Source organism: Megascapheus bottae, chromosome 12 (assembly GCF_031878675.1).
Source record: "Megascapheus bottae isolate mThoBot1 chromosome 12, mThoBot2.hap1, whole genome shotgun sequence".
NCBI lineage: Eukaryota > Metazoa > Chordata > Mammalia > Rodentia > Geomyidae > Megascapheus > Megascapheus bottae.
Window position 1 is genome coordinate 59,967,404 of NC_143520.1, and position 13,310 is coordinate 59,980,713.

General features: G+C 43.5%; 1 pseudogene; it reads left to right on the forward strand.

Moving 5' to 3' along the window:
- The first annotated feature begins 2,783 nt into the window (after positions 1–2,783).
- LOC150056627 (CCAAT/enhancer-binding protein gamma-like) overlaps positions 2,784–13,310 on the forward strand; it is a 100,712-nt pseudogene continuing 90,185 nt past the window's right edge.

Sequence of the window (13,310 nt, forward strand, 5' to 3'; positions counted from 1 at the left end):
CTATAACACTTGAGCCACAGCCCCACTTCAAGTTTTCTGGTAGTTAATTGGAAGTAAGAGACTCAGGCCATTAGTGCCAGGGGTTTTTAGTTTGGTTTTGGTTTTTGTTTTTAGTGGGTCATGGGGCTTGCAAATCCTTGCAAGCCCTCTGAATTCTTTCGGCACATATCAAAAGGAATAAGTGATCCTGTAGAGATGGTCATGGAAATGAAGTACAATAACACAAATGAAATTCTTTTGAAAATATGACTTTTTACATGAAAAGCATTATTTTTATTTTGTGCTTGCAAAATAATTATGGAACTGAACACCCATCTCCACCAACAAAAATTCTGTAACTCATGAAGACTGGAAAACACATTGTTGAATCACCAATGGGTTATCAAGGAAATCAGAACAGAAATCTGTGGGGCATGCCACATCAAAGGTAAAAGGCCTACCTTGTGGTCCAGTGCTCACTTCCTGGTTTTGGAAATCCAACCTGCCTGTCGCCTCATTGGGAGGTTTGGCTGTGGTTTGTGATATAAAATAAGGCTACTTCGAACCCACGGATTGGCCCCACCGCTCTCTCTGACTGCACCTACCTCCCCTTGCCCTACCCACCTGTATGCTGGTAGACTCCTGCATCTTACTTTAGCCCCTTGGACTTTCCCAATAAACGAGTGTTGCTGTGACAGTCTCCCTGGTGCATCTGTGTCTTCCCTCTGGAGAGGGAGGGCTGGGTGAAGGCTGCCAGTTGGCCCTAACCTTTCTCAGTCTTAGCAGGGGTGTGTTTTCCTTGCCTTTCCTGCGGGTAAGGAGGCAAGAAGTGCTAAAAACCCCTACATTCTGGTGCCCAAACATAGGGCACGAAAAGAATGCTCATCAGAAGTGGGATTGTTGGAAAGCCCAGCCAAGCAGTTAAGGAGGTGGGGTCTCCCTGAAAAGATGGGACAATCTCACACCAAGAATGAGGACCCGGTGCTCACAGCATCTAGATTTAAAAGCAGAGGTTTGGAGAATGAGGACCCAGTGCCCACAGCATCTAGATATAAAAGCAGAGGTTTGGAGATTTCAGATCCCCAGGCTGAGAAGGTCTGGGAGGCCTTAACATGCACCATGTTAATGGCGGCCATTCTTTTCAGTTGGGCCACATGGGAGTGCATAGAGCACCTGGTGAGAAGGAAGATTAACTTGGGAGAGGACCCTCCACTCAGGGTCTCTCCAACCTTGTCTGCCCTTAAGGCCTGCTTCTATCCTGGCTCAGTTACATCTAGGGCCAAGGAAATTTTAATTGAGGAGTGCTCAGAGTTGTAGAGAGTTGGCCCTCCTGATAAGGAGTGCTCAGGGTCGTGGAGAGTTAGCCCTCCCGCCGCTCAGGAAGAAAAGGGTTTAGAACCTTGCCCTGAAGAGGGATTTTTGGTCCCCTTTGATCCTGGGATTGGGCCCCAGAGCCCTACACCAAGTGCTTGCAGAAGAAAATTGGAGTGCAGAGGGACCTCCGCCATTTTACTATCCCTCTTCCCACACTAACTGGAAGAGGAAGTTAAGCTGCCATACACCGGGGTTCCTTCCCCAAACCACAAGGGCAGGTCTAGCTGCCGTTTTACTCCTCCCTTCCATGCTTGGTAAATGCTAACCCTGGGGGCAATAGATCCACCCTAAAAGAGCTTAAGAAAGCAGTCTCCCAGGATGGGCCTAATTTGCTCTGGGCCAAAACCATCCTCTGAGGTCTGGATCATCAGCAGTGCATCACCCAAGACTGGAAAATTTTAACTAAAGCTGAGCTTCCTGGCCCCCTGTATCTCAAATGGTGTGCCTTTTTTAACAAGGAGTGCCATGCCCAGGCTGAAAGGAACCAGGCAGTTAATCCTCCGGTCCTTGTGACTTATGGGATGCTATCAGGATCCAGTGATCACTTTTCCACAGACCTCCAGCAGGCTGCTATCCCTGTCCTCTACCAAGAGCAGGTGTGGGCTTTTGGACTGGCTGCATGGAAAAAATTGGAAGAATCTATGAGGAGGTGGATAGTTGTCACTAAGGATGTGGGCACTCAGGCTCACCAGTCACATACGCTGGCTGCAGCCCTACAAGCCCAAAAGACCTAGGCGCACTTACCTCTTCCAATGGTGCTGGGAGAGGAGTTTGTTATGGGTATGGCCAGCAAGGCCAATTCAAAAGAGATAGCCCTGGGGGATAGATAAGGCCTGATCCCCCATAGGGAAGTCTTTCAGGCCAGACAAAAGGCCTAACTCCACCTAAAATACCCTGTCCCCTAGGAGCTACAATTGCCTGCCTCTCAGGCCCCAGCTCCTGGGCACAGCTGGCCTAGCAGCATCTTAGCAATTGGCATACCCCCTGTCCTGGCCAGAGCCATTCAGGCTCTGCTCTTAAAGAGGACCTGCCCTATAATCTCTAGGGAGAGACAAGATACGGATGTGGTGGCATTCTATGATGACTGAATTAGTTATGAAAAAATTGGCATAGAACTGCTCCCCCAATTCTAGGGGCCACAGTCTAATCGCATGGCCCACTGTGGGTGGAGCAGTGGCCTATTGGCCAGAAAAACAATTGGAACTACTAAAATTAATAAGGATCAGGCAAATACAAGTTTCAAATACAGGTTTCTTCATGATCTCCCTGCAGTAAATATGTCCATGGGGGCCACCCGACCAGGGCTCCCAAGACTTTCATCAATTCCTAATAATTTGTATATTTATGCTATTGAGATAAAAGATTGCTTTTTTCTCAAAACAGTGGTTTTCCTTTACTGCCCCTCCTATAACAACCTTTTTTTGGAAAACATGCCCAGGTTTAAAGCAAAGGCCTCCGGAGGTAAGTAAAAGTCAGCTGACCACCCTGTATGTCTGTCTAAAAAGTGCACTGTGGGCCAAAAAAGCTGGACGCAGCAAGCTCTCTAAGACCTGGGTGGTCAAGGGGTGCCTTGACCCCCTTCTGGATTTCTTGTCAGTAACAGGGCATGCCTGTTGTTTGGTGAGAGCGTTCATCTGAGTTCGTGTTGTGTTAAATGTTTCCGATGAGTCCCATTTTCTGTTGTAAGTCAATGTCTGGTTCTGTTTGAGAGTAGGTTAGGATGGCCTCTGCCAGCCAGCTAGCAGGGAATGCAAATCTCCGTAGGGCCCTCTGAGTCCAGGGCCCCACGGTCTTTCCATCACCCTGGTAGTTTAAGGCCAGGTATGCCATCAGAAGTTTAGGAGTTTCTTAAAAGTCTCTGCTTCTCTGTCTTGTTCTTGTTTTTCCTTGGGTATCCGTTTAATTAAAACAAAAGTTTCGTCCCCACCTGGGGTAGGTCTGGGGCCTGATATGGCCCTTCCCACTCAGCTGCTGTTGAGGTGAGCCAAGGCCAGACAAAGCAGCTGAAGGCTTAGTTTCCTTTTGCCTCACAACCTGCTGAAGTGACAGTCTAGAGACAGATGGTGGCAGGACACAGACTTCAGTCTTAGTTCTCCTAGGTTTAAGACTCCCACCCAACTTTCATCTGCAAAAAGTATTATGTAAAATTGATAACTATCCTAAATATGGATCCTTGTGGTTTGTGTGAGTGTGTCTACGCGAATCCTTTTTAAAAGGTACAGCCACTATTAATTTTGTGCGCTTTAAGATGTTTAAGAATGTGTCTGTGAATAGGTGTGAGTAAACATGTACAAGGTTAAATTGTCAGCATCCAAAACAATGGATAAATTCATAATTGAAACACAAGAAACTGGTTAATATGAGTTTTCTAATGATTCTAAAATTTGCATTTAAAAAGAAAATCTGGTGTTATAATGCAAAAAGCTGTTTACCTTCTGAACATTATATCCTATTTAGTTCAGAGGAATTAGGGAATTTGGAATTTATTTCCTTGAGCTGTAGTTTGAAGATAAGTATCAAAATTTAAATGTAAATTTGTTTATCAGTGTCAGAAGCTTTGACTGCCTGTCTCTTAAAACTGTGTAGGTAATAAGATAAGCTGGCACAAAGTCTGGTCGGATGGACTGAGTGGACCATCCTTGTCCTTCTTCCTTGCAGACTGACACTGGAAATCTGATGGTAAAGTGGGTGATAATGATTAGTATTTCTTAAACTTGTCCCCTAATGATTCAAATCAGATCCCTGCCACGTGAACTGACTCACTTAAATCAGAGAGGGATGCATCAAAGATTCCCCCTGCTCCCTATAAAAGACTTAAAAATAGATCGTGAGGACATGTAAATCTGCATGCCATTTTTACAAGTCCCACCTCTACAGTCCCCTGGGGCCAATCCCTGACATTATCTGGCAGACTGATGTAAACCACTAAGCACCCTTTGGGAAATTATGTCTATAGATACTCATTCACATGCTTGTTGGGCTACTGCGCATTCTGGTGAAAGAGCCTGACACACTGAAAGCCATTCTTTACAATGTTTTGTTATCTTGAGTTTACCCGTACAGGTTAAAACGGATAACAGGCCTTGTTTTAATAAAACAAAAAGGGAGAGGCAACCCTCATGACCAAGTGAGGACAGCTATGCTTACATTGTTTTAAATTTTTCCAAGGATCAGCCTCTGACTGCCTTTCAGAGACATTGGTCTAATCAGACACCTTATTTAAATGTTGAAGTCTGTTGAAGAGATCCTCTTACTGGAGAGGCCCTGATCCCCTCATTAATGTGGGGAGAGGATTTGGATATGTCTTCCTGGTGAGAGAACCAAACCCAATTTGGGTACCGGCTAGAGAATTAAAATATTGTCAGCAAACAAAAAAATAATTACCCAAGAGCACCCCCTCTTGAGGTATGCTTTCTCCCTCTTGTTCACAGGAATGAGGAGACCATACCGGACGCCCTGCTTAGCTGTGGTTGGAATCCTCAGTCACTTTCCTTCTCTCATCCTGAGCATCATTATCCACACCATCCACATAGAAGCTACCTACAATATCAGCTTGATTTCCTGACTGCAGGAGTCCTCCAAAATCGTCCAGGCCTTGATCTGCTTAAAAATGCTACAGGAGTTTCTCAAATGCCTCAAAAATGAACTCAGTACAAACTATCTATGGACTGGACTATGGTTGGCTCCTTTACCTTCTCTCCTTTGTGGGTGGACCCCTTGGTTACAGTCGGTTTTGCATTCACATTCAGACCTTGTGTAATCAATAAGCTCCTTCAGTGTCCTAGAAAGCAGGATCAGGTAAAGCTGTTCAGCTAATGGTGGTCTGGCAACAATATGCTGTGCTATGAGATGGTGGACTGGGAACCCTATGAGGTTGACCCAAGCCCTTACTGGGCTGTGCAGGTTTACAGAAGGGTTCCCTTTACTGATGTTGGCCATCCCCCTTATTTCAAACCTCCGTTTGGGTCTGCCAAACGCATTCTGTGAAGCCAGTATAACCCTCATTCACAAACCAGACAGAGATACATCAAAGAAAAAGAACTATAGAGCCATTTCTTTGATGAATATTGATGTAAAACTTCTCAACAAAATACTATCGAAACATCATCAGCAACTCATTAAAAAAACTTATACACTATGATCAAACAGGATTCATCACAGGGAGGCAAAGGTGGTTCAACATATGCAAATCAATTAATATAATTCAACACCTCAATAGGAGCAAGGACAAAAATCACATGATTGTCTCAATAGATGCAGAAAAGTCATTTAACACGATCCAACATCCCTTTATGTTAAAAGCTCTGGAGAAACTAGGAATCCATGGAACATTCCTCAGTATAAATAAAGGCTAGTATTATGGTTAATGGTGAAAAGCTAAAGCCATTCCCTATAAAATCAGGAACGAGACAAGGATGCCCACCCTCTCCACTCCTCTTTAACATAGTATTAGAATTCCTAGCCAGAGCAATAAGGCAAGAAGCAAGTATAAAAGGGATCCAAATAGGGAAAAAGGAAGTAAAACTTTACCTCTTTGCAGTTGACATGATTCTGTACTTAAAAAATCCTATAAACTCCACTCCCAAGCTCCTTGAGCTGATTCAAAACTTTGGAAAGGTAGCAGGGTATAAAATTAACCCTCAAAAATCAACTGCCTTCCTCTATGCCCACAGTGAGAGGAATGAGACAACAATCAGGAAAGCAACTCCTTTTGCAATAGCCTCAAAGAAAATAAAGTACCTACGAATTATTTTAACTAAGTATGTAAAAGACCTTTTTGATGAAAACTTGAAAACCATAAAAAAGGAAATTAAAGCAGAACTGAGGAAATGGAAAAACCTCCTGGATTGGAAGAATCAACATCGTGAAAATGACAATCTTGCCAAGGGCTGTCTACACATTCAGTGCAATACCCATCAATATCCCAATGTCATTCTTTAAAGAAATAGAAGAGGCAATCCAAAATTTCATATGGAATAACAAAAGACCCCGTATAGCAAAAACACTTCTTAGCAGAAAGAACAGCTCGGGAGGAATCTCAAAATAGCTTGGATCAAAGACCTGGAGGTAAAAGCTGACACACTGAAAACTTTACAAGAAGGAATAGGAGATACTCTAGGCCTCCTTGGCACAGGTCGAACCTTTCTCAATAAGGACCAAGAAACACAACAAATCAGAGAAAGGCTGAATAAGTGGGACTGCATTAAACTGCAGAGCTTTTGTATGGCAAAGGACACAGCTAGTAAATTAATTAGGAAGCCTACAGAATGGGAGAAAATCTTCACTAACCTTACAACAGACAAAGGCCTCATATCTAAAATATATCAATAGCTCAAAAAATTGAATCCCTCCAAAACTAATCTCCAAAGAAACAACCATCCTATTAAAAGATGGGCCAAAGACTTAAAGAGAGTCTTCTCTGAAGAAGAAACAAAAATGGCCTATAGACACATGAAGAAATGCTCTGGCCATACAAGAAAAATAAATCAGAACACCTCTAAGATTCCACCTCACTCCAATTAGAATGGCCAGGATCAAAAATATCGAATAACAACAGATGCTGGAGGGGATGTGGCCAGGAGGCCTCACTTCTACACCATTGGTGGGAGTGCAAACTCGTTCAACCACTATGGAAAGTAGTATGGCAGTTCCTCAAAAGACTAAACATAGAACTCCCCTATGACCCATCAATTCCACTACTTGGCATTTACCCAATTGTCCAGAAACAAGGACATACTAAATCCACTAGCACAATGATGTTCATTGCAGCACTATTTAGCACAGCAAAGATATGGAACCAACCTAGATGTCCCTCAGTTGATGAGTGGATTAGCACGATATGGTATTTGTATACAATGGAATTCAATGCTGCTGTCAGAAAGAATGACATGGCCACATTTGTTAGGAAATGGAAAGACTTAGAAAAAATCATATTAAGTGAAGTAAGCCAGACTCAAAGGAACATAGGCTCAATGGTTTCCCTCATTTGTCATAATCAGTAGAAACCTTGGGCTCTCCTAGCAGACACTTGCAATAGAGCAAAACCTAGATACATATGGTCATACAGTATGATGCTTAATGAAAGGACCTCTATGATATAGAAATAAAAGCCATATAATGAGTGATTGTTGTCCTTAATGTACTATGCTGTCACGTCCGGCGGGACATCAACTATGGCCAAGAACCTAGAGGGAGGAATGAAAGGGACAGGAGACACGAAGAAGGCAGCAAGACAAGCGTTCTGATCAAGCTGCGAATTTTATTTTTCTCACAGTGGTTTATATACCTCTTCAGGAGAGGCAAGAGGGGGCTGGGGTAAAGAAACTGTTCTGGGTAGGGTGTCTGGAGTAGGACGTTTGCATATCAACACAAGCAGGCATGCATTGCTTAGTAACCTAATGTACAAAATGTTGCCTTTAGGACAAGGGACCATGCAGGCACATTCTTAGCTAAGAATTCAGGGAGGGGAGAATGTCCCCGACATATCCTCCCTAAACCTTAAAATAAGTGAGGGGTGAGGATTTAGGCAATATCATGGTATCCATTAACCTGAGAGGGGAGACAGAGGCCCTGATCCCTAGAAAGGAGGCCATGTTGAGCAAGAAGCAAGACACACTGGCTGATGTGTCTGTCTTTCTGCTGAAGCCAAGCATCTTTTTGCGGGGGAAGGGTTTTAATAGATGCCAACTTCCATGCTATTGGATGTGTCCCACAGGAGACTTGGAAACTGATGGCCGTTTAGGCCGTCTCCTTGCAGTCTTAGCTGCACCTCACACAGATGCCTACACCTGCAGGTGCGTATCCCTCGGTGGGGATTACGGCTCCTCTGGGGGCCCCATAGTCCTCATACCCATTTAGCATCTCCCACATCTAGGCTGTGCAGCACTGGATGGAAAATTTACCCATCCAGAGTCACCATAATGGCTGCCACCACCTAGGGGACTTTGAGTTTAGCACAGAATGTCCCATCACCAAGAGTTTTTAGTTCCAGTTCTCTCAGGAAACAGCTGTGCGGTGGTGGTGGAATCAAGCAGGGCAGAATATGTGGCAGCAGCTTCATCTCTCAGGAACTCCAATGGAATGTCATACCTCCTGCTGGGTTGCCTGCAAATTTCTGCACAAACTGGAACTTGGTGAGGGTCAAAATTACATCTGAATGAGAATCTGCTGTCCTTCTTCATGGGCCTGCTGGAGATTGCTATAAAGTAAGAGCAAGCTGAAATAGCAATTAAGCAATCATTTTGGTAGTCCTAATTTCCCTTTTTTCTTTCTTGAAACAAACATTTAGGACAACTTCACTTTCAAATTTTGTTCAGAAACCCATTTCTAATGTTCTTTAAAACTTCTACTGATATATTTGCTTAAACAATTAATACTTTAGGCTTTATTTGTATTTGAAAAACCTTTAAGCGCCCAAGAAACTCGCTTTGCCTTTTAGAAAAGGCTTTTTTTTTTGCAGTTTAGATTACTGTCTAGAACTCCAACAACAGTTTAAACTCAAATAGCAGTTTTTCCCTAATGCAAGAACTACAGACATCAGTGCACCAAAAGTCTAAGTTAGTTTCCTTCCTTTTTTAAAATACACCCAATTGCATGGAGATAAACCTTTAAACATTCCTTTAAAATACTAATCACATTATCCACATTTTACCATCAGATTTCTAGTGTCAGTTTGCAAGAAAAGACAGACAGGCAAAGTTTCTGACATTAATAAACAAATTTACATTTAAATCTCTAATACATGTCTCCAAAATTTAACTTAAAGTAATAAATTCCAAATTCCCTAATACCTCTGTGCTAAACAGGATACAATGTTTACAATGTAAACAGCTGTATGCATCGCAATACCAACTTTTTAAAATGCAGATTTCAGGATCTTTAGAAAAATACTTTTTACCAGTTTCTCTTTAAAACAATGCAATAATCCTTTGAGACATAGGAAACATTCAAACCTAATAATTTTCTTGAAGTTTAGACTTAGATTTACCCAATTGCCTTTGTGTTTCAAATGAGCTCAACCATTGTTTTATACAGCATGCTGACAATTTAACCTTGAACATTGTTCACTCATACCCATTCACACACACATTCATACTCAAAGATCTTAAAGCGCGCAAAATTAATATCGGCCATTTATTTTCCAGAAATTTTAGTATCGAGGTGTTTTGTTGTTGTTGTTGTTGTTTTTTAAAACAAAGCTTTCTAACAAGGCAACTTAGCTGAAATTCATTCTTTCAGAGCTTGTTTCTGATCTCAGACATATTACTTTTTGCAGATGAAAATTGGGTGGGAGTCTTAAACCTAGGAGAACTAAGACTGAAGTCTGTGTCCTGCCACCAACTGTCTCTAGACGGTCATTTCAGCAGGTTGTAGGAAAAAGGAGCCAATTGGGAGGGACCATACCAGGCCCGAGTGGGGCCAAAACTTTTACTTCCCAGAAATATCCAAATAGATAACAAGGATGTGTGCTTGAGTACACACAGAAAAACCATAAGGATCAATATTTACAACTGGTACCAATTTTAAAGACAAAACTGGACAAGGAAAAATATGTAACACGAACAAGACAGAGAAGCAGAGACGTTTAAGTCTGAAACAAAATCAGACATTGACATATAACAAGAAAATTGGACTCAATCAGATACACTTAACACAAAAACATGAGCTCAGATGAATGTTTTCACCAAACAGCTATTTTTAGATTTAGACATGTCTTGCTGGTGGGACTCTCAGGCATGGCCTCTTATCCACAAGAAACTCAGAAAGGGGGTCAAGGCGTCCCTTGACCACCCAGGCCTCTGTTTTAGGCCCACAGTGCACTTTTTATTTATTTATTTATTTTTTTATAAAAATAAAACAAAACAAAACAAAACAGACAGGGGGTCGGCCGATACTTACCTCCAGAGGCCTTTGCTTTAAACCTGGACATCTTTTTACAAAAAAGGTTGTTAAAGGAAAACCACTGTATCTAGAAAAAAGCAATCTTTTTATCTCAATAGCATAAATATACAAATTATTAGGAATTGATGAAAGACTTGGGAGCCCTGGTCGGGTGGCTCTCATGGGCGTATTTACTGTAGGGAGATCATGAAGAAACCTGTATTTGAAACTTGTATTTGTCTGATCCTTATTAATTTTAGTAGCTCCAATTGGTTTTCCCACCAATAGGCCACTGCTCCCCATGTTATTAGACTGTGGCCCCTAGAATTGGGGGAGCAGTTCTATGCCAATTTTTCATAACTAGTGCAGTACCCGTGGAAACCCATACCCAAGGACGCACACACGGACCACTGGATGCAACAGGCAAGAGGATTTTATTCGGGCATATGCTCGGGCTCCCAAGTCCACTTGACCACGAGATCCGCAAGGTTCGGGTCAGTGTTTGGGCTCGGGCTCTCAGGTACACGTGACCTCGAGATCCGTGAGGTTCAGGTCAGTGGCTGAGAGCCCCGATCTGTCTCGGGAGTGACTTTTTATACAGTCCTACAGTCCGTTATAACAGAGTCTGTGCTTTTACAGCCAATAAGTTTAAAGTATTACAGCAAGGTCTGCACGCAGGCAGCCAATCCTTGTGAAACAAATTATACATTTTGACCAATAATCGCTCAGACAGGGCCCGGTGGGAAATATGTCCTTTGTATGGGGAAGCGACCCTTATCTGAGTTAGAACATGTTGTTTGTGAGGTAGGATGGCCAGCTGCGGAGACTGGTCAGCAGGATGTGGGCTGGGGGAAGCGATCCTTATCTGAGTTAGCACATGTTTGTGAGGCTACTACCTATTTACCAAGGGGAGAAGGTGGGGTAAGTGATCTAATAATATAATTTTCTTAGCAAAGCATATTTTGTACAGAAGCCAGAAACAGCTTGGTCAGGCACAGAAGTCTGCTCCTTAACTATATGGGCTAGCAGGGTCTTCGTGCTGAGTAGCACATTCCAATGGGCCCACGGTCCTGGGGAAAATGACCCTTGTCCTGTTATAGAATTAACTCCTTTCAAGGCCTGGATGGTGCTACTGCCGGCTAGTTGTCGACTACAGATAGCAGAGCAAACAGGACGTTACAGATAACAGAACAAGCAGGACGTGGGCTAAGCTTGTAAAAATTACTACCATGGGAAAGGGGTAGGGTCAGGTTTTACACAAGTTCCTGCCCAGTTATGAGAGGTACGGGCATTAGTGAGGCGTGCTTACAAACTATTAAAAAACGCCCCCATTCTGAAGCAGCAACCGTCTTGTTGTCCATGTAAGTTGCCCAGGGTATAGAGACGAAAAATAACTACCCCCAGACCCAAAACCATCCCCCATCAGTAAGCAGAATAAAAATCACCAAGGACCCAGAGGCTGCACAAACAGGAACTTCTGAACCCTAGTCAGCCATTGTTCACACAGGTGTTCATAAGCTCCAGGAACTAACCTATTTTGTGTCAAAATTAGACTACACGTACAGCATTGTATAGCCTTTGTTTCCCAAACCATAAAACTACTCTCTGACAGTTGAATGGGACCCGGCCTCATGAGAACTTCCCCTTGGTTTCCACCAGCCTGGGAAGCTCCCTAATCCCTATCTTATCTCATCCGACCACCTGATGGGTGTAAATCTGTGATATTTGCCTTTGAAAAGACTGCATAGACCCTGACTGTCAGCTTCTCCTCCGCACCTCACAGCATCACTGCTTTGAGGTGTGAGTGGACAAGTTCCTTGCTGGCTCCCTTAATCTATGGCCAGCTTGCCACAGTTCCTTAATTAGCAAAAGCATGAGTTAAACTTTAAGATGGCAGCACTATGGTTCTGACCTGGGGTCCTTCAGTACAACATCCATATCTTGTCTCTCCATAACAGCGGTTGAATGGCTCTAGCCAGGACAGGGGGCGTGCCAATTGCTAAGATGCTGCTAGGCCAGCTACACTCAGGAGCGGGGGCCTGCGGCAGTTTCTAGGAGCTGGGAACTTATAGCCTGAGAGGATTGCTGATGAGCCTTGGAGGATGGTTTCGGCCCAGGGCGAATTAGGCCCATCCTGGGAGACTGCTTTCTTAAGCTCTTTTAGGGCCGGTCTATTGCCCCCAGGGTTAGCATTTACCAAGCATGGTGGGGAGGAGTAAAATGGCGGCTTGACCCGCCCTTTCCTTTCAGGGGAGGAGCTGCCATGATATGGCGGGTTAACCTCCTCTTCCGGTTTAACAAAAGGTGAAGCGCGGGAAGAGGGATAGTACAATGGCGGAGGTTCCTCTGCACCCCAATTGTTTGCCGCAAATTCTGGGGCAGGAGCACTTGGTGAAGGGCTCTGGGGCCCAATCCCAGGATCAAAGGGGCCCAAAAATCCCTCCTCAGGGCAAGGCTCTAAACCCTTTCTTGCCTGAGCAGCGGGAGAGCCAACTCTCCACAACTCTGAGCACTCCTTATTTAAAGTTTCCTTGGCCCTATATGCCTTAAGGGCAGACAAAGTCTGATAGACCCCAAGGGGAGGATCCTCTCCCAAGTTAATCTTCCTCCTACCAGGAGATATATGCGGTCCCATGTGGCCCAATTGAAAAGAATAGCCACCATTAACACAGCACATGTTAAGGCCTCCCAGACCTTCTCGGCCCAGGGATCTGAAATCTCCATACCTCTGCTTTTAAATCTAGATGCTGTGAGCACCAGGTAATTTTGTAGATCTGACCTGTCCTGAGCTGCCAACAAAATATCATCAAGGTGTAGGGAAACTGTAAAAAAGCAGTCTTTAGGATCAATGATCATTTTATCTACATAAAAACAATTCCTGTCAAACATATTTGGTAAAGGCTATTTACAGTGTACATGGCCAAGCATGCACTATGCTGCATTTTCAAGCAGAAAATGTTCCTTATTTGACCACAATTACAATAACTACATGAATCTGATATCCAGCTTGGCTCCAGGTTACCCGTAAAGCTAAGAGGGTTTGGTTTTTCCAAAGCAAGGTGGCAGAGTTCTGAATA